Here is a 23,101-nt window from a genome sequence, read left to right on the forward strand (position 1 = left end):
TTGATTCCCTGTACCGGTTTTGGTTTTATTTGCAAAGCCCCTACGCATAAGACAACGTGGTGAAAACAAAAGTAAGATAAAGGAAATGGGAGAAAACGAAGCACAGAGAACTATGAACCTTTTGAAGAAATTCAGACACCTCCATCAGAGGGAGTTGTTTTTAGATTTTAAAGAAGAAACTCACTGCAAAGCACAGGCCTACATCTTTTCAGCGTAATATGCTCCATTCTTAAATTGCAAACATACAGAAAATATTAATCAACACTCAAAATGCATTTTGGTAGAAAACCTACAGAATTTTTGTAGATGTCTTCTGTTTTATTCTAACACATATAGACTAAACAACAACAGATAACTTGAAGCTGAGAAGAAGAAGGACCGTTATTGATTTTATCAAGGTTAAAAGGGCAGTGCCATCTCCCAGTGTTGTGGTCACGGTAGTTTGAATAATCACGTCCCAGCGTAAATGCTCCTCTCCTCATCTCTTACAAAAGGCCTCATTGGCTGAAAATCATGCAGGTGATTTTTTAATAGATACCAATGCACTTTAATCATTTTCAGCATTGTGCAAACCTTGTATTACTGCCACTGCCACTACAGCCAGGAAGTGTTATAAGAACAATACAACATCCATTGAAGTGATTGCAAGGTGAGTAATACCAAAGATTTTCTTATTTGACTACTTTTCCCTTACTCAATATAAAAATAAGTGTCTAACAGAGTATAGTTTCTCCACAGTAAAAACAGCTTATTTTAAGGGTAACATTCATGATAATTCCTCCCCGTTTAAAGGCTTAAAAAAAAGGAAGTAAAATAGTCAAACTTTTTAACAGCATGGCTTTGGGATTATTAATTCAAAAATCACATCACACTTCTGGTTTATTTTTGTGACATTTTACAATGGCGTCCTGCTGCTTAAAAAATATTTCCTACCTTCTTCCTGCAGTGAAAGTTGCATCCAAGAAAGACTAAATTTTCTTCTTCAGAGAAACGTTGTCTTTCTGCAGGGGGGTTGGGGGGAGGAAAGAAAAAAGTAAAAGGAAATAAAAGGAAAAAGAAAGTTCAATCAACACTGTTCAAGTACAAGTAAGCAGCCATATAAGAAAATATTTCTATTATGAAAATATTAATAACTATTTTCTAACTAATGCATTTTGATGGTATTTTAAGTGACAGAAATATGGAAAAAATTATTTGTTCATCGTTCCATTGATTTTTTTTTTTTAATAGTTTAAAAGACACATTTCTAAAATGGATTTTTTTTTTTTCATTTTCAGAAATAATTCAAGTGCATTTTGAAATGTAAACCCTAGTCTCTCTACAGAAAAAATACTGGAGCATGTCTTCTCCTCCTCTGCTTTTTCAAGTATCCCCAAAAATTTTCAAGTGAATTTGCTTCCCACGCTACAAATGCGCGCCCACACCGAGCTGCTGGGTTTGGATTTAGAAGTGGTGAAGCCAAGAGGACACGGTGCCGATGGTCCTCATGGCCCTGCCGCAGGATCGGCCCACTGAGGAACCCGCATCCCTTCCACGCGTCATTCCATGGGCACCCCCGCTGCTGAGCGCAGCCGTCTGCGAGCCGCTGCCAAAGCTGCAGGGCTTGAAGACAGTTCAACGTACAGGTCACGGCTTGCCAAATCACTATCTGGTTCTGTATCTGCTTCCATCAGACTATGCAAATTATATTTTATGGTGAGGCTCAACAGATTTAAAATAGCAACGAGGACAGCCTCTTTGTTCCTCGATTACACAGCGCTCAGCACAATAGCGTTCTGGTTCACAACCAGGATTTCTAGGTGCTACAGGAACATACACATTTTGTATTATTTCCTAATTCTAGGATGTCTTCCGTGTCTGAGGAAATCCCTCAACTGCCAATCGACATGCAGTGAGACACTGTTCCAGGGAAGGATCCTCTACATCGTCCCATTTCTTATATCTGGTCTCTTAGTGCTGTTAGGTGACAAATAGGATGTACCAACTTAGATGGACCTTTGGCTTGATACAGCGCGGCCATTCTGACGCACCCACGAGCTGGCTTTGCTCTTCGCAGGTTGTATCTTACAATATTTCATAGCCTGAAGAACGCCACTGCTACTGGAGGAACAAGAACTGCTCAGCGTAGGAGAGGAGAGACCCAGGCAGTTATACCATGGGACATTTTATCTCATTATTCTATTTTTCCTTAATAGCTCAATCCCAAATAAAAACTTGTTTACAAGAAAGCCTGACCTAAGTTGCTGAGTTTCCGCAGCCATTCAGTTTTACTGCATTTCTGAATGGCTGACATTCTCCTATAGCCACAACTAGTGAAAACAACAATTTCAACTTCCATCTGAAAAGAAGGTCGAGCTATCCAGTTTTCCAGGAAAAATTTGAAAAGCCAGAGGAACCCACAGACCATAATCAGAGTAGAAAGGAAAAGGCCCTAAACTTAAACTGTCAGCCATCACAGAGATACCGAGTCCCACTGAAAGATATTTTAGCACTTGGCAGACCCGAGGCAGAGGACTCGCATCTGGGACGCTTGGCCGGGCGATTCCTGGTTGCGGGGCAGGCACAGGCGGCGGCAGCCACTGTCCCTAAACATGTGCCGAAAAAAATCGCCACCCGTTTCCTACCATCCCAGACCTCCAACAGGCTCTGCACAGGCAAAGCTGGGGGCACATACTGGAAGGATCAGGGCTGAATGTTTAAAGGGATAACAAAGAACACGTAAATTCAAAAAAAATCAATCACGCGAGTTACCTGGAAGACCAGACTCCCTTTTTTCCCCCCTCATTTTAACTTCAGGGTTTTCCTAACAGTTTGTAGAAAACGCTTCAGGACCTACTAAGTCAAGCAAACGTGTATAACCAGAAACAATTGATACTGTTTAATTTCTTAAACCAAACAAAACAAGAATGCATTTCCATTATAAACACAAAGGGTGCATTCAAAAAATAAGTGGTGGGGGGGAACCTTCTTGGGAGAAACAAGGCAATATGTACAGACAAAAGGTCTTCTGGCAGCCTTTCGCTATTATTTTCCACTAATGTGTACTTTCACAAATTATAGAGCGCCGCAGAATAGACTGCAGGCTGCGTGGAGCAAGCACCTCTCATGAAGAGGGACCAAAGGGCCTATTAAAACTGAACATTTAACTAATTTGAAAAACAGATCCATATTTAGCTTATGTTTTGATACGGAAGGTAAACCAGCTTCTGCTGTTTTCACTACACTGCTGACTTTAAAGAGAAGGGTAATCAGGGAATGTTGTGAATCTGCTCATGCGTTTGGTTGCAAATAAATTAAAAAGGATTTTAAAAGTAAATTGAAAAGTCTGGTACCTTATGTGGAGCCAGAACAGCAGCCCTGTACTCCCGCTGCTCTGGAGGACTCTGCCCATCAATCCCACCCAACAGTGATGCTGGCGGCGGTAGCAAATAGCCCAAACACCCCATAACCCACGTAGGATAGCGGCCGTCTCTGAGCAACACCAGCAGGACTATCTGGGTTAGAGTTCTTCAGCGTGCAGAGAGAAGAAAAACCTGATATAAAAACCTGCAGTCTAACCACCATTTAAAGAGCCGGTTTTCCCCTCCAAGCACACCGTGACCATTCCCTCTCTCCGCATAGTAATCCAGGCCTTTTAAACCAACTGTTTCTGGAGGACCCAAGGTCTGATTTTCTGCTGAAGTGAACTTCCAGGCTCTCGCCTGTGTTTCAAGGACACAGGCCATCTTTGCAGAATTGAGAAAAGGTCCCTTTTTAAATTATCAAGCAGAATTTTTTGCACAGGAGGATCAAGAAAAGCTTGAAGCTTCCTCTTCAGATAACAAAATTTGCAACTCCCACCTGAACCCCGGCAGTCGCTGGTCACCTCTGCCAACGCCGCGCACAAAAAGGAGGTGGCTTCTGACCCCTGGGCCTCCCATGCAGCACTTAAACTAACAGCATTACCCTTGGCAATTCCTAGGGCTAGCATTTGTTTGCTACTTCCTCTCTGAATTGCTGCTGTTTGCTTTGCTGAAACCTTTTTTTTAACGCCATTGTCGTGCACGCAGATGGTGATGTAGGCGTTTACACACACACACACACACAGAGTGACGAGATTCAAAATACATCCATTACTTGCTAATGATCACGCCAAGAATAAAAAGCATTGATGCACACGATTTTTTTATGCATATATTTATAGGTAAAAAATAAAAAGCCAGGAACTAAGAAAGTATAGAGCACAAAGAGAGAACCACAAGTAAATTTGTTCACTGCAGCGTTGTAGCTAGTTCACAAGACTGGAAGCTGAGAGACTCGAGGGTAGAGCTCTGCTGCTGAACTTTTATTCATGTTTCATTTAAACTCACCAGCACTGACCTGAACTAAGAGTACCAAAGCTGCAGGGAAGGTAATCTTCAAGGCTAGGAATTGTAAATCCTTACATTGTTCCATTAAATCAGCCTCTTCAGCCTCTCCGACTTAAACTGGAAAGGCTTTGGGGCAGGCACTCTCTAGCTACTTTTTTAGTATCCAGCACAAAGTGGCCCGATATTTCAGAGGCACTCTCGGTTGTATTGTAACATAATTAAATATACTGTTTTCAGTGTTTATATTGAAAGAAACTTGAAGGAGTAACTTGACTGTGAGTGTATTATCACTTCTTTCCAGCTTAAATACTTCTGTGGCAGTGTCTACATTAGCATTTAAGGTCGAGAACGTGCTTTTGAAGCAAAACTTGTGATGTCCTCATTTACTGTCTTTCAGTTCCCACCACATTGATCCACAGCACACAAACTGGATTTCTTTAACATGAAACCAAACTGGAAGAGGTGGTCCATGATTACACCTAATTCCACTTCTAATTTCTTATGCTAATTTATGACACCCTTCATGGGCATTTGGGTCCACGGGCCAGGCTAGAGGCGGTTTTGAACTAAGACAACCCAAAATACACTGTGGGGATGTCAGGTCCCCAGCACCACCCCCCTCATCTTGCTATGGTAGATATGACCTACAGCATGGAGATTTCCCGGTCCCAAAGGTGCTCCCCCAGGCACTAATGAATCCCCTACAAAGTAACGAGCTACTATTGCCCCCCAACATACAGAGAGGAAAGGCGGCAAACAAGCTGAAGGCTTGCTCATGGTTATGAAGCAAATCATGGATTTTTAACGTCTTAATCTTCTTTCCAAAATCTCTCTTTACAATCCTACCTACAAAACATCAGCTTTTTTAAATCAATTAACTCAAATAGGAACCTTGCAAGGAAACCACTACGTTTAAACTGGGGCAGAGGGGAGTCTGAGTGCCACGTCTGTATCTTTAATCCATCTTTTCATGTCGGTCTACCTATCTTCATTGCTCCTGTGGCCCCATCACCACAGGGTCTCAACTTTCTGCTGTATTTAGTATAAATCTCTTTTGATGTGAAACAAGATAGTACATTATTCCCCCCCACTTTTTTTTTTTTTTTTTTTTTTACAGAAAGGAAACAGACACAAAGACGAATTCACCCGACCAAAGTTCATACGGCATTTGGTGACAAAGCAGGAATTCAGTCCAAATATCTGCAATTAACAGCCATTCTATTCGACGTAATTTGTAGTTTTCAGGCTTAATTTCTGCCACAGCCCTCAGATATTTAACTCTCAAGCTGTTTACACACCAAACGCATTGATTTTTAAATACCTATTTTCTTCCTATGCTGAAGTTATTGTGGTTTATTTCATGCTTGCTTATTTGAAATATCTGCGCGACACACAGAGAATGTTTTCTGAGTCTCAGTGCACTTCTGGATAGCAAAAACCTCAGCACATGCATAGATGTAAATTTGTTATTGTGGTCAATTACATGAGTATTAAGAGAATCGAGAGTAAACACTCATCTAGTGTTAATTGCAACTGATTAAGGAGTAGTAAGCACCAACAAACCCCACTAGTCTGACTGCGTTAATTGTGTGCTTATTTTCACCTGTAACCCATTACTACTTTTCCCATCATTAAAGAGGAAAACTCCCTGAATAAATGAGAACAATTTCTGTGCTCTGAATTAGAAAAGACAATGAGGTGAACGCTGCGTGCCACACGCATAGCCAAATACTAAAAAGGTTTTAAAAGAAGGTTATAGGAAAATGCAGCATGAGGCAGTAATGCTGAGAATGGCAACACGGGCTGGTCCAAGAGACACGTAACCACTGTCCTCTGCCAGAAATCAGCACCACTTAACCTAGGGCTATTAATAGTTAATAGCATTTCTGTTCTAGCTCAAAAAGGCAAGTAAAGCCTCTTGCCTTTGGAGCAAAAGGATCTAAAAATTGCTCTGAAAAAAAGGTGCCAAAAAAAGCACATATGCACTATATGGTCTGGTGATACTCCTGTTACAGCTGGGACTGTCGATCCCAGTCGTGTGTAACGCGAAAGACCAAACGGTACCTAAGCCACCAGTGAATCCAACCTGTTGAGAGAAGGGCCAGAACGACCAGTGCTCTCTACAGCTGGTTTTATGACTGGATTTTGTTGTTACGGATAGGCCAGTTGATAGCAATATACAGTATGTATCTTGCTACCTTAGTTTTTAAGTCCAGTTTTGAGAAGAATCAAATCTCTGAAGGTCAAAAGATACCATTTTGTGGGATAAAGTGTGTATAATACAGAGTATAGAATTTTATTCAGTTAATCCAACACTGAGGCCAACAAATACTATCCGGATCACACATCTTCCCACTTTCTCTCGGGAGCTTATGCCAATTGCTAACTGTCCATGCTACTGAAAACACAAACCGTGTTTCTGACACACGTATTTGTCTCACTACGGCTTTTCTCTGTTGCTTCTTGTGACAATTTTCCTTGCTAAATAGTCCAAGCCCACAGCATTCCCAGATCATTAACCACCACACCTGGAGCACAAACCCCCGTCGGCTGCCCTTAGCTGTCTTGAGGTGCTTCTTGTGTGACCTGCATCTTGTCAAGTCTCACAAACTGTTTCACTCCAATTGGGGTTTAGCAGAGACATTCTTTCAGTCGAGCTCTAATACCCCATGTGCTCCCTCCAAAAAGGTGACTGCACATCCAATTGCTTCTTGATTTTCTTCTAATAAACTAATTAGATTGTAGCCCGAGGCCTTGGACATCTCAGTAGCTTTTTTTTTTTTTGCGCTCTCCTCAGTTTTCAAGAACGCAGACACTAAAACAGGTGGTCATATTACAGTATCTCCCCAACGCCGTGCATTGGAACATATTTCTCTCCGCTAGTCTGGGGATTCTTCTGCCATACTATGGTTTCCAGCATTACTCCTGAGTCTGTCTCTGCAAAGCAGTTTTATCGCTTTATTCATAACTGATTAGGAAGAACGGCATGCCCTCATTTAATTCCACTTTTTTTTTTTTTAAGCTTTATATCTGTTTTGTTTGTTTTGAAACCTCTCTATTGAAAAGATTAAGTTACTTGGCATTCCAACATCGGCAAAAGTTGTTTTCATTTGTGAATAGAGACACCTTCTGTATTCCCCGCCATCAACCTCTGCTGCTTAGATTTTTGTTCAAATATGCCTGAAATCCATGAACGTGCATTCAACAAAATATATTTAAATAACTTTTTTTCCTCCACACCTTTTTGTTGACTCTCATTTCAAGTAAAAGAAACGTCCTGAGTATTTTCTAGTTGCCCTTGGAAGATATTTTTTTTGCTTTGCAGGTTATTTGACATGAAGGTTTCTTCACAATCCAACCTGCTTTGTATTGCTTTCAAGACGTGATGACTGGGATTGTCTGTTCAGAAAACCAATTGGGTTACTGAAACAAAAGACTGTAATTTCCACATTTTCCAGTACGGCAGTTTAACTCCTCCTTTGTCTGTTAAGCTATACGAGTCCAATCAAATTAAATGAAACAACTAGTCAGACCTGCTGCGATATAAAATATAGAACAAGTCATTTATGTCACTAGTGCTCAACCCCAGAGACACTTAGAAAAGAAACCATGCTGACCAGTACTTTAACCAGAAAATCCCCTTTGTTAAGGCTTTGACTCAAAATTAGGTCATCATTCACCCATCGATGTAACTCTCTCCCCAAGAATGTCATGTTCCGAGGATAACCCACGCAGTGCCGCTTTCCTGTTAGTACGTCAGTATCATAATTATTCACCGGCTATTTCCAGTCTCCGATCCAGAGTTGAGGATGTGCCATATTTGTGTTGGGCGTTTCTACAAAACTTGAAACACTGCTCCTATGGCCCATATGTCTGAAAATCACAACGAAAAAATGGTGTCCTTCATCACAGTGCCTAGAGAAAAGGAACAAGCAACCCGATGATGCACTTGGAGACCCAAAGACTCACCTCACTGCCTCCTCAACAATTCTCCAAGGACTCAGCCCTGTGCTAACACATCACTGCTTCTCTTGGAGGGCTGTATTTTAATTCATGACAAAATCCAACAACTACAAACAATCACCAAATAGACAGGATGAACAAATCCTGGTATCCTCAGGTCTGACAAGCATGGAACTCCACTCAGACCGTTGCTGGCCAAGGCCATGCCCTCTGCAACAGCCCACATAAAGCCACCCAAGTATGTACCAGGTACTTCTTTTTAATTTTAGAGATGGATGCAAAGGTCAGAATTGAAAATTCTTCCAGCTTAGAAAAAAAAAAAAAGAAAAGGAATAGATTTTTCATGAAAATTACTTCATTTTTTACACATTCAGTTCCCCAGCTCTCCCATAAATACACCCCAGCACTTTTCAGCCACGACAACCATTTGATCAGGTCTGTAACGTAACCCACCACCACCACTTCTTGCATCCTTGCAGTAGCCAAAGAGCTTGAGAACCCCCAGGAGCTACAGCTACCTAAAATCCCTTCATCTTCACCAATTCAGGGTACCCGCTCCCTGGTTAGCCCAGCACAGCCCCGATGTCTGTCTCCGCTTGAGGAAGGAGCCTGAGTAGGGCTGGCCATTTGCCATTGAGTGGAATGTTTTAAATAAACTATCTGTTTCTAAATATGCAAAGTATCTCATTACATGATTTACATAAAGGCCTAATACACAAATTTCCTGGTGTTCCTGATTGCCAGTAAGACAGTGTGTCTCTCAAATTGTAGTTCTGCAGGAAAAGGGAGAAAGGAGTAGAAATGGACGGGTCCAAAACCATACGCCCTCATGCTGAGCCATGCCTCCCTGCTTCAGTCTTCTCCTAAGTCAGCTTCCAGGGGAATTCCGTAAGAGCCCGGTAAGGTAAAGACCATCCCAGGGGTATGGGGCCAAGGATGCCAGATGCAGGTCGCTGCCCGCTTTGGTACCACTTATTCTCTATCCAGGAGTTATCGAGGCTTTTGCAAAAAGGTCATCCCTCTTAGGAAATATCATCAAGGAATTATACCTACAAAAGGCTGGTGTAGCAGTATAAATGTTACAATGGGGCAAGAAGTACTCAAAACATGAATTGGATTCAGAGGCTTAGAGGCTATTTCCCCACGGCAATAAAAATGTTTATTTAAATCTCCTTAGAGCTAGAGCCTGAAAGCCACTGGCAATAAGCAAATACGCATGTGTATGTGCACACACATCCACACACATTTATTTTCACATGAGCCGTGAGTATGAAAGAAGTACTCTCAGCTTTGCGTAATTCCAGCTGTTGAGAGACTGTAGTAAATCCATTTTATCACAGGTCTTTCATGCAACATGACAATTAATGTTCTTCCATGCGAGGGTGTTTTGTTTTTCACAGATGTAATTGTTCTGGGGTGATACTGTATACATGCACAGATCTAAAAGAATGCAAACGGACTTAAAAATCTAAATGTATGTAAGAGTGAAGTGTTGCCATGAAATGGGCCCAACTTACAAATTCACCGCTTGGATTTGGGCTGGGATTTGTTCAGAAAATCATAAACAAAGCAGTTGTGTTTTCTAGTGAATTCTGGATGGGTCAGTGCTCTGCCAAGGATTGCTGCACTGAATCCCTCTTAACACAGCCTTCGGATCCACAAACTCTCCTCTCGCCAGCTGGGGTGACGCCGGCTGCATGGAAAGGTGCTGAGCTGGGTCAGCATCAGCAGCGCTTAGTGGCCAAAGAAAATTCTTACTCTTAGTCCTCTCCTGGTAGGGATTCCTCTATCTACCACTTCAGGCACTTCACTCTCCTAGGTACGAGTCTCTGCTATGAATAATAATACCTACTTAAGTTGATTTGTTCATTAGGATTTCACATTTTTATTTAGCCGAGAGGCAAAGAAGAGGAAAAAGTGGGTGGAAGAGAGAGTAAAACTAATTATTCCCCCTCCCCCAGCCCTAATGCTTATCTCCACCCCCACAAGGCCTGAGAGAGGCACAAATACACCAGGGCTCACACAAACACACACAATGCCTGGGAACCTTGAACAATGTCCCTTTCTGAACAGTGACATCTCTGCACAAGCAGTCAAGCTCCACTTCTCCTGTCGGAAAAAGCTGATATTCCCCTCACACAGTACTCACATGAAACAAGTCAATTATTTGTGTAAGCCCCACGGAATCATCTCCATAACCCTCTCCAGGACCCTCAGGCCAACCCTTGACATGGGAGTGTAATCGTACAGCACCGGAATCAATTACACTTTTGGAGAGATGGGTGGAAAAATTGACTTTGCAGGCCCACCGCAAATTGCTAAGGCTGTCCTCTGGCTCTCGTACGGCTCGAATCCAGGAAGTGCCTCTCAGCTCAATTTTCAATTATGTTCTCAGCACAATTTACAACAGACAGTGTGTAATTTATGGCAATTACCTCTTCTGACGTCCCCCTTTAAAAATTTCAGATAAAGAGACAGACAAAACCTGAAAGTGAGCCAAGCTCACCTGGCCTGCCTGCTGTACTAGGCTGACATTATGGGGAGAAAAAGGTATGTATGTCTGACAAGGCTGTGAAGGAGATACTTTACAGAGCCGTGAATGCGTGCTGACAACTAAATCAAGCAGAAGAGGAACATAATTGTTGTGGATGCATTCCTTTATTTGTTAATGCATATATACAATATCATAACAACTGAATATTGTGTAAAGGGGTAATAGGGAACACAGACTGTCATTCTGGGTAAAAGACCTGTGAAAAATTACTTTATAGTAAAGTCATCCAAGCTCATTTGTTTTATACTTACTTCCCTGCTGCAAAGAAAATTTGGGGTTGCTTCCCCTCCCCTCCCTATCCCCTCACAAGAGAAATATGTAATAATTAAAAAAAGTAATTAACAAAACCCCACCACACTGAAATAGTGTAGGTATTTGGGAAGGAAAACTGAGTATTTTAAAGAAATGCATACAATCATTTAGCTTTCTTTAATCTAAAATATTTGAATATTTTGCAGGTATCTTTACATTAATGAAGATACATTGGGGTATTTTTCACTCTCCAAGATCTGAAAGTAAAACTGAAAAACCTTGTAAAGCAAAACTAATGTAATTTCTAGAATAATACCTAGAGCCGCTAACAAATGTTTTGACTGAGCTACATCTTCATTCTACAAGAACACCTCAAAAAATTGGGTCAATTTCACAGCAACTTCATTATTATTACAGATTTTTCCTATTTTCGTATTTTCAAGACAAAGCATTTTTTTTTATTTTTCTTAAATGTGTTTTGTCTATTTTAAAACATTTAACAAAAGAGTTGAAAATGAAAAATGTTTTTTCCTACAAAGTTCCTTCACCAAGAGTTTTAAACTGGGCAGTTCAGCCCAAGTATGGCTCAAAAGTCAAACTGTGAAATCTCAAAATACCCCGTGAAAGAGGGACACCAGGAAAGGCTCTGCTCCACGAAAACCTGGGGGAGTTCTGCCAGCTTCAGCTGAGTGAAGATTATACATAGAATGACAGAACAGTTAGAGCTGGAAGGGACCTTAAAGCCCATCCCGTTCCACCCCCTGCCCTGGGCAGGGACACCTCCCACCAGCCCAGGTTGCTCCAAGCCCCGTCCAACCTGGCCTTGAACCCCTCCAGGGATGGGGCAGCCACAGCTTCTCTGGGCAACCTGGGCCGGGGGCTCACCACCCTCACAGTCAAGATTTTCTTCCTAATATCTACTCTAAATCTCCCCTCTTTCAGTTTAAAACCCTTCCCCCTTGTCCAATTGCTACACCCCCTGACAGAGTCCCTCTCCACCTTTTCTAGGCTCGCTTTAGGGACTGGAAGGGGCTCTAAAGTCTCCCCTGGAGCCTTCTCTTCTCCAGGCTGAACACCCCCAGCTCTCTCGGCTTCTCCCCATAGCAGAGGGGCTACAGCCCTTGGATCATCTTCATGGCCTCCTCTGGACCCACTCCAACAGGTCCATGTCCTTCTTATGTTGGTGACCTCAGAGCTGGACACAGCGCTCCATGAGAGCACTCTCACAAGAGTGGAGGGGCAGAATCCCCCCGTCGCCCTGCTGGCCACCCTGCTGGGGATGCAGCCCAGGATGGGGGGCGTTTCTGGGCTGCCAGCGCACATTGCCGGCTCCTGTTGAGCTTCTCATCCGCCAACACCCCCAAGTCCTTCTCCTCAGGGCTGCTCTCAACCAATTCTCTGCCTAGCCTGTATTTGTATATATACATGTATAATCGTTTTTATATATATATAAAGATTAAAGATCATTTAAAACACTCAGGATGGCACCTATTTAAACTGAAAATTGTTTTGCACTGTAATAAGCATCTGAATTTGCAGGCAAAACCCTGAGCTACAGATGGTGCTGCAGAATTTCTCCCCAATTTCCTGGTATAAAATAAATAAAAATAAACCCTTCTCAGATATTCACCAAGAACTACAAGGTCTACTAAGACTACCTTTCTTAGTAAAAGCTGTCTTGTAGCATTTTCATAGCCCAGGCTACTCTTTAAGCATCATTAAAGCATCTTCAGTAAACTACTGCTTAATTTTAACCACTAGTTATTTTAGAACACAATGTTTATTAAATGACAAAGCCTGAATCACGTATCTGAAGTAAACTATGAAAGGAGGCGGGTGAGCAAGTGCTTAGAGAAAATGCATACTGTACTGTAAAGCTGTAAAGACAGTTCTACGTAAGTCATAAGTCTAACCACAGGTCACAGAAGACACAGGGGAAAAAGAAATAACAATGCACAAAGTTGTAGGCATTTGTTTAGCACTTAACATCAGGTCAGCAGTCCAGCTGAGAACAAAGTCTGCATCTCCCACCTGAGGATCCGCTTTCTTGGTAGAAAGTATGGACGAATAGTTACAGAATGCGTCATCTTAATTATGACAATGCAGGTACTTACTAGCAGAAAAGGAGGAAACTGATGGGATTTTCCAAACCGGGGAAACTCCAGCAAACAGATCATAAGTGGCACTAACCAGCTGTAGCTCCAAGGTAACACACTCACAGTGGTACCAGCTGAAAAGCATAATAAGGCCCTGCGTGCTCCCCTCTGTTAGTGGGCTCAAGAGAAAGTCTATGCAGTTTTCAGAAAACCCACAAAATCCGGCACGATTTTACAAAGGGCACTGCAAGGCCTTTGGGTGAGGTTAAACACTGACTGGTGGAGGAATGGGTACTGTTCTGAGGTTCAGCCGAAACCAAACAACTGGTACCTCCCTTCTGAGTCAATACTGAAGAAAATAATCCACTTAATTCTTTCCATGAGTCTTCAATATCAGCAAAGAATCTCATGAGACATCATGGATAAAAAGGTAACTTTGGCAACAGTGAACAGGAGACATGGGTTAGGTTGCAAGTAGGTGAACTTCATCACTTCAGAGTGGTAGCACCTCTCCACAGCTCCTCTCTAGCAAACAATACCCTCAAACAGTTAATTAGCCTGCACTGTCTGCAGGAATGGAGATTTGGTCCTGTTTAAGTCTCCTGGTAGTCAGCACGGCCGCTGCCCCAGGACCCACGTTCAGGAAACACCACAAGCAGAGCAAAGGTGAGGAACACTGTGCACACAGAAGTTTTCAGTGGTTATCCTCCTACATATGGATTCGGCATCAGTTACTAGTGAGCAGTGGATATATTCCCTTCAGTAGGCAAGACCTGCATGTACGCAAGGATCATGCAACTGAGCTTCTCGCCTTGCTAGTCAGGGTAAACTCCCATTGAGTTCTGCGTGACCAAAGGTGACTAAACCCGTGGTCCTCAGCCCACCATCAAACCAAACTCTTCAGAATCTCTTCTCCACTTCCATCTACAAGGTTAGCAGTGGAAACCTGAATCTTCCAAGTTCATGACTCTTCAAGTTACCAATTTGTGATCTGAAGAAATAAACTCACCTCTGCTAAAAGATGCAAGGAAGACAACAGACCACAGGAACATTTTAATACACCTCTTTGGACAATGGTCAAGTAAAACCAAAAATATTTTACAGAAATCTCTCAGGCCAGGGCAAATACAACTGCAATTTCACGTGAATTGCATTCCCCTTGGAAAAGCAAGGAAAACCTGACTATACTACAGTAGCAAGCAAAGGAGTATGCACCTGTAAAGTAGTACTTTAAGCTTCAGGAATAAAAAACCCAGCTATACCTAGTTTGGGCTCCCTGGGAACAGCTGCAGGGATTGTAACACAGAACCGCAGCAGGGATTGTAACGCAGAACCCCAGCAGCCAACACCAGAAGCAGGTTGCTCCTGTGTGTCGTCATGAATTACTGTTTCTAGAAAAGGACTGGTTTATCAACCAGCTATTCTGTTTGGCTTGAAAGAGCTTTAAGAGCAGCGTTAGCTGCATGCTCCAATAACGATCCAGCACAACAGGATCCAGAGATCTGGACTGGAGCCTTGAGGCACAATGACAACATAAATAATGAATGACAACAATATATTTTGGATATAGACACACGGGACCCAGGCCACAGCTCAAAAGTCAATGGAAAGATCCCCATTGTCTTGGGCAATTTATGGGAACCAGAGATAAGTATCGGCCCTTGTTTGAGCTCTACCTCACCGCTTGTTATTTACTATGCAGCACATTTTCCATGTCTTCTCACCATTAAAAATTAAAGAGTGTATACTCTAGTATGCTCTGTGCAGCACAGGCTGCCAAAATCAGCACCTACAAGAGTTTTGTTTCATTTAAGAAATCAATAAAGATAATATTCAATAAAAATATTATTTTAGAACTAAAATAAGTCCATAGCACATATGAACAACAAAGGGTATAAGTTTAATTAATGTGAAGCAGAAGTCTCTTTTCCAAGATGGCCAGCAAGAACTTTCTGATGATTAATGGAGGGGATTAGGGAAAACAAGTATAAGAAACCCTCTGGTACCTCGCAGCATCTAGACCCACAGCTCCCAAAGAAACATCCCAACTTCAAGCGGAGTCATCAGACCAGCAGAAATTAATTATCTCCCTTTTTTAATAACATGATTTGAGTCTGTATTGCTAGTTTGCAGGAAATTATCAGCCCCAAAGCCGGTTGACAATCAAGAAAAAGTTTAGCCATTGGTGATGTAGACATATTTTAACTAATGCACCTTCAGACATAAGAGCTTTCAGGTCAATAGAAACAAATGTCCTTCATGGAGATAGCTCTAATAGCGATTCCTCGGCTCTGGTTCTGTTGCATGTAGGTGAAATCCTGACGTCAACAGGGAAAAGCTCAACAAAGCCAGGACGTAGCACAACAAACCAGAATCTCCAGGTCTCCAGCTGCAGTAAAGAGTAGTTAGATCTGGAACTGGGTTTTACTACTCTTTCCAGCTTTTCTTTCATTATTGGCTAGTTTGCATTTCACCTACAACAGAAAAGGGAAAGGAAGCAGACCCCAAACGGGAATTTTGAAATCTATCGTTCCACAAGATCACTGGAAATTTGGCAGGTATTTGTGGTTCAATTAATACTAAGAAGCGGAAAAAACTGTTACAATTCAAAATTTTAATTATCCTGAGGGGGGGAAAATAGAGAAAAGAAAAAACAAAGTCACCAGGCCTTTACCTTGGAAGCTCACAGACCTTGCTGTAGCTAACTCAATAATTACATTGTACTGCCAGCAACAATTCAATATTTTTTTTTCTCGCCTGAGGGTTCCAACACATTTGCACCATAGGGAAGCCTTTTCTTTTTACATCTCAAAACTCTACCACAAACTCTTCCTTTATTCATAACAGCCAGATCCCCAGCTGAGATAGGCACTTTCGTATTGCTCTAGATGACAGTTTTCTGTGTTCTTTCCAAGCTCAGGGGGTTTAATAAACATATCTGGCAATCTTTCGATAGCTGGAGGGCCTGGGATGACACTGTGTGCAAACAATATGCTCTCACTGCTAGGGAAACAAGTTTATTCAATTCAATTAATAGATTACAGTCAAGATACTTGTTATCCTGCAATGAAAAATAGGAAAAGAACTCTGAGAATTAGGGTAGGTCGCAGGATTAGCACCTGGCAACACAGCAAGCCAGGCAAAATAAGACAAAAAACCCACTTGCTGATAGCGCACTACCAATGAACAGTGGCACAGTCCACTTTAACTCACTTAAAACTGGGCTTAGCCCTCTGAACCCGCAGAATCTTGGGCGCCGCATTTTAAAAACATCTCTCTCTTTCCTCCTACAAAACGGGGATAATCCTTTTCAGTTACCTAACTACAAGGGGTGTTTTTCCATTAGAGATGAGCAACAACTCTGCCTTGGTGAAACTCCGCTGTTTTCAAGCCAACTACAGCTGCCAGGATTTGGTTCCACATTAAAAAAAAAAGCTGAAGTAAAATTCTATTTTGAATTTAAACTGTATTCAAACCAAAGCATTTTCTGAACATCAGCAGTTCACAGGATACAGAATTTGCTTCTATAATAAATATATCCAGTGCAATCACGTTGGTCTAAATAAGGGAAACACTCACGCTTTCTTGATGAAAAATACTCCAGGAGCTGGTGGTCCCATGTACCCCCGGCTCTAAGTATGGATCTGCAACGACTTGTCCTTTCTGAAATGTGCTCGGAACAAGTTTAAACTTGCAGAAGTTACCACAGGAGCAAATCTCATTTAACTACCAGAGTGACAGGTAAATTTGCCTGAAGGATGATTTGTGGTTAGGGCACATACAGGAACACAAGGTACACGAACTTATTTCATACCATGGACTTGCACAAGTAACCCAATCTCCGAGTGCCTCAATTCCTGTGTGTAAAACAGGGATAAACCATTCTTTTGTCTGGTTCGCCTATTCTCTTTGGCAACTGTACAGGGCAATATCTGACTGTGCGTCTTCTCTGTGCAACAGCTGCCCAGGTGGTGAGATGAGGTCCTCACCAAACAGTCAAACCCCAGCTCAGGTAACAGCACAAGTAACCATCACTCTTTAAGCAATCCTATTGCTGTTCCAGTAAGCAGACACATCACTGGTTTCTCAGAGTGTAACACGGCACTGTTAAAAAAAATAATAAATGAAAAATAACATACTGGAACAAATATAAAACTATCATGGATGCTAGCAATCCCACAGCCTGCATAATATGGCACAAGGGACAAGAAGATAGAAAAAACGATGGGAAAAGGAGTTGTGTTTGGAGATGAGAGGAGTATCCCAGAAGACTGACCAGCTCTCCTGGAGATGTTCCTGTGAACATGACATTTGAGAGAACAGCCACCTTTGGGACCTGGCTAAGGCCACCCGTTGACCTCTCCGGCACCTGAACCCCAAGCAGGGGCTCTCTCGGAAGTGAGATGTGCCGTATTGCTGCCGTGCAAGCCGGGAAGGAGGGGAGAGCCTGCAGATGCTGGCAGTAGTGAAGAACTTTCCCATTAAACCACTTTTGCTCTGCAGCAGCTCTCAAAGTCCATGAATTCACAGAGCCAGTGCCTACACGCTTGATGCTACTCCAGCCCACCATAGCTCCTTAATAATTCTGGCCCTCTTATGGCCTTGAAACAAAAAGGCCCAATGACCCATGGCAGAAGAAATGCTAGCGCAAGTTCTCTGCTTACTGTCACACTTCACAACCGGGGAGCCACAGGAGCTGCTCTGGATCACACGTGCTCAGCGACTCTCGAGAGGTCAGTCCACAGCCCCCATTTCTCTCACTCTGACCCACAGGCTTTCTATGATCTAAATATCGGAGTTCTCATTTGAACAAACGCCTGACTTTCATAAAGTATTTCACTGGGATCTCTGACTGATTAAGAACTGGGTCACGGTAATTAGTACAGTTGAGTGAATAATCAAAAATTAATTATTTATTTACTTAACTTAGCTGCTCCTTTGTTCTTAGATTAGCCAAGAGGTCACGATGAATTTCCTTGGACTTCATGCATGTTCAGCAAAAGTCTATTAATTTTTAATTCTGTGGCTTGCCCAGGAATTTTCTAAATTTCAGCTGAGTTTCAGAGTGTGCAGCACAATCTCATTACATCATTGCTCATCTACAACTGAAAAATACTAGATGCAACTACAAACTCATGTAAATTTTAAAATCCATTGCTAAAAAAGTCTAAGTCAAAAGTATTTTACCCCACACAGTCCAACTGCTTGAGGATGTGCAAAAGTCAAAAACACCACTGGAAAAACTGCTGAACTCTGAATAAAGTACAGTACTTTTATATTACTGATTTACCTGTTATAATTATTACATTGACTACCCTTGGAACTGGCCTGTATCAAGAGCAGCAATATTCCTCCCCAGTTTTAGGTTCTTTTCAGTAATGGAGAAACTACGGAACTAATAGGGATGTGAAACCAGTCAGGATGAAAATTTTAGTTTTTTCTTCAAACTCCAGCAGAGATTTGAAGGAGGGGGGGGATGGGGGCAGAAAGAAAGAAAGAAAAAAAGAAGGAAAATAAGGGGGGTGAGGCGGGGGAGAATCATCAAAACTACCCTGGATAACACTGGTTTTGTTCCAATTGTCTTCGTAGGCATCTGATCCTGAAGTAAAATACAAAACTAAAAATGCTATCAATCAGTGCTCTTGGCTGCTGCTTTAGGTCCACGCTTACATTTTATACACTAGATCCTGCTGACTTTGCAGGGAAAGTTAGGACATTTTTTCAAGATTAGAATTCATTTCTCACAAGGGTTGAGAAATGGCAATTATTCATTTGATATATGAAATACAGCAAATAATAACTGAACGTGTATTCCTTAATTCCCGGATAAAACTCAAATCCTGCTTCCACTTCAGTCAGTAATAAACACTAATTAACTTTTAGCAGTCAGGATCAGCACTTAAATGTTATAACAGGTTACAGCAAAGGAAAGCTGAAAAATACTATACAGTACAGAGCAGGAAAACTGGGTAGAGAAACAGCAGAAACACAATTCATATTCTGATTTCCCCTTCCCTTTCAAGTAGACGTTTGTTTGCTTTATAAAGAATTTGCTGGCTATAACAAAAGTTCTATTGAAAACCTTGATATTTTGCTATGTTAAGGAAAAGAAAGCCTTATTTCTTAAAAAAAAAAAATAAAATTCTGTGTATATCAATTTATCTTGCTGTTCTTAAGAAAACAAATGTCACGGTTAAATTTTGCGTCTTTTAAGGTATACTAAGCAGTATGTTTCTTGAATGAATGAGCCAAATCTATACTACTTACCAACTTGGGTGGGTGTCTGCTCTCAGAACAAACCCTCCCTGAACTCAGTGTACACTGTGCTTGAGGAACCCCTCGGCAACTTGGAACTGTATATTTGAAAATAGTTTGTATCTGTAACTGCTATTAAATGAAAAGCAGAACATCGCTGGTTGGGCAGCTGCTAAGATTTCATAATCACACAATAGAGAGGATTAAATACATGTAAAGAGTGCATTCGACTAAATTCTGTGCTCAGTTGCAATTGCACGACCTTAGGAAATCAATGGGGTTCCACATTTGCAAATGATGAGGGGTTGGGTCCATTCCTTTAAAAAAAAAAGTAAAACCACACAGAAAAAAACACCAAAACTCAAAACAACAACAAAAAAACCCAAACCCAAACCTCAAGAAAGTTTAATTTGAGAGAAAATGATTGCGCTTCTCCCTCTGCTGTTCCATGTCTCATAGCTAACATCTGGTGAAAATTAAGAAGCAGTTTTCTCCCCTTCCCCCTCACCCCCCAATCAAACAACAAAAAAACCCCCCACAATACAAAACCCCGCATATATATCTGATGTATTTTATACATATTCATCCTCATAACTTGACAGATGGGAGGAATCTTGCAGTCATTTCTGAAAGCAGACAAAAGGCCGTTGGTTCTGCTCCACATGATGATTTGTGAAGACAGAATATCACCCGCTTCCGTTGATGATTATATAGTTCTATCCATCTGTCTGCCACTGGAGGTTGTGAGAGTGAGATACAGCTCACACCGTCTTCATAAACAAAAGTAGACTGTGCTGTCAGTAGTCAGACACGCCAACTAATTGGAGCTGTCGACAGACACAATATTCTGTGTCAACAGCTCTGGTAACAGTTTGAAACAGCAATGATATGTTGGGTGATGGTGAGGATGACACATATGTCTCTAATAGCATGCTAGAAATCTGACATAACTAGAAAAGAATTACTAAAATGTAATTCCCAGCCTCTAGTTCTGCTGTTAAGACTTACCAGGCAGAGAGGAAAGAGATGCCTGTGTTCGTGTGAGTGCGCTTGTACTTGTACACGTCTTCCTCTGTATCACTTCACATGCTGACAGCTTAATTTGATACTCATAATGCTTAACTTAAAAACTAAGCTTTCTGCTGAATTTCAAGGAATTCACCAAAATTCCCACACAAATTTAAAACTTAATGAAGGGACCTTTTCCAACTGCTTTCTTATGAATTGGAAACAAACTAAACCAGGTCAAACAGCAGCCATGTTAAATGGATAGTACTTACTGCATCTGTGCAGGAAAGACGAGTGCTATCGCATTGAAAAGTCGTTTGGTGGACTCATCTAAAAGGTAAATTGTCCTCTGATCTTGCCAAGATTAATGAACATTCTTAATTTTAAAGTTAAGCCCAGGAATAAATATTTGCAGGATTAGGGCCTCAGTTTCTCTTTAGCAGCAGATAAGAAAATCCTTCTCTGTCATCACTCCTTTGGGATTTGAAAGCAGAAAGAAATCAGTGTAAAAGGTTGAGAAATAAAGGGAAGAGAGGGAAATGGGAATGGGAATAATGGGAAGAGAGGAAAAACTGACTTTTGCTTTGCTCTACTCACACATCTATCTGCTCATTACACATTTATCTAGCTCTTCCCTTGCCAAATGTATGGCAACGTTGGGCAGACTAGGTTAAATAACAGTACACAAGATGCTAGTTTACAAAGATACAGTTGCGGGTTTTTCTTCAAAGACTTAAAGAACTGGTGCATGCAAACATCACAGCAACCGTGATAGTAGAACGCAGCCATCTCTGGAGCACTAAGGCCAACAAGTCCCTACGTAGCGACCTGCAACAGCAGGTCTGGCATCTGCTCTGAAGGCCCAGAGCACAGTAAACTCCAGCGCATTCTGCACATCAGCGCTGCATGGCAGGAGGACCAGGCTGGCAATACTAGATTTGATTACTGTCCTTGAAACCTGATAATGACAAACAAGCGTAATCATCCTCCTTCCTTAGGACACAGCAAGATGCAGGGGCTGATTCTCTGCAGTCATACATTAATTAAGACAAGCTAACTGCAGGGCAAGTGCCAAACCTGCCCCGCCAAGGATGACAGTGTTGAACTTTGAGGCAAGGACCAACCTTCTTGTTCCGTGTTTCTACTGTACCCAGAACCCTGAGACCTGACAGCCACCATAACACAAATACTAAAACGGAGTGACAGCTCTTTTGCTGATGCACTGTAGCCAGGATTTGAACAACAAGGCCTGAAAGACTTTTCATCCCAGAGAAGGAAGAAGAGGGAGCAAGCTGGAAAAGCCACATGAGGACCCCATTACTTTGGGCCTGCCAAACTTAGAGGGCCACAGCTGAAGGAAGCAGGTTGGAAAAGACGTGCCTGGAGGGCAGGAAGTCTGGAGCATTACTAAGGAACATGCAGTGACAATAGCTGAGGTTACGGAGGAAGAGCCCAGTCTTGTTTGCTGCATAAATCCCCACATTATCTCTTGCTACTTGACCTGCTGGAGCAGCCAGCGGCACTGGGAGCATGGCGTGCCCGCCTGAGCTGCTGCTTCCAGCCAGGAGAGGGCACACAAGGCAGTTCCCTGCAGGACTCTCTCCTTTGCCGCCTCTTCCCATTTTCATGGCTGTTTCTGTGCACTGATGCCCCTTGTTAACCATCCAGACTGTGTTCAAAATCATAATGAAAAAAGCCTAGCTAAAGAGATAAGCCAACATCGGCTGTTGCCAAAGCCACAAAACTAGAAAAATCTGTCAAAATATTTTCAGAGGAAGAATTTTTAAAAAACCAAGAGTGTGAAAAATAAAGTCAAGCAATATTATTTTCTTCACATAGCCAAGGAACAAGTTGCTACCCAAGAAGAAGTGTGTATAAATAGTGTGTCAGCCATTTACTGTGAGTGTGACTCTAGCAGCTGGGCTGTTTGCATGCGATGCAAATTTGGAGCCATTCAGGGAAAGAAGAATGAAGCTTTGGCACTCGCCAGGCAAACGCTAACGGGTACGGGAAAAGGGCCAGCAAAAGACAAACCACAAAAAATAGTGGGTGGTCAGACTTAGGACAAGGAATATTTGGACAAAATACTTCAAATGATCCAGGTCAAGGCAAACACCGAACGCTTCAAAAGTTTTACTTTTCAATTCCAAAACATAAGCAAAGACCTTACTGCAATCACTACGCCTCTGGAGACACGGCAGCGTTCGCAGCCCACTGACATTCACCGTGCGTGACACTTCTCCAGGCCTCCTGTGCCTGGCTCTGAGTCATCGCTAGCCAGAAGGACAACTCTATTAGTCGCCACGTTCAAAACTTAGTGAAAAAATACCTATAAAGCTTCTGTCCCCAGACATCAGTTGAAGGAGTTTAGAAAAGGTCAGGCCGCTTACAGCTTTAATCTAAACAAACAGGTGGGTTCTGACACTGAAATGTTGCTTACAACAGACCCTGTAGCTTATGAGTAAAGCGTGAGGGTATTTCGGGCCTCTCCCTCCTGCCACTTCTGTGAGACACCAGGATTTTTATGGAGTCTGGTTTCTGCCTACAGATACTTATAGCAGAATTACACCAGGTCTGGTTTGGTTTTCTCTTAATGAAGTGAGTCCAGGCACAGCATCAGCAGT

General features: G+C 42.1%; 1 long non-coding RNA gene across 3 annotated transcripts in view; it reads right to left on the reverse strand.

The window, feature by feature from the left end:
* Positions 1 to 23,101, reverse strand: part of LOC141745211 (uncharacterized) — a 208,851-nt gene that overhangs the window by 87,296 nt on the left and 98,454 nt on the right. For all 3 annotated transcript variants that reach the window (XR_012587704.1, XR_012587705.1, XR_012587706.1), the window contains one exon: positions 934 to 1,001. This is a non-coding gene — a long non-coding RNA (uncharacterized LOC141745211). The remainder of the gene's footprint in view (positions 1 to 933; positions 1,002 to 23,101) is intronic.

This window comes from Larus michahellis, chromosome 6, assembly GCF_964199755.1.
Source record: "Larus michahellis chromosome 6, bLarMic1.1, whole genome shotgun sequence".
NCBI classification, from domain to species: Eukaryota; Metazoa; Chordata; class Aves; order Charadriiformes; family Laridae; genus Larus; species Larus michahellis.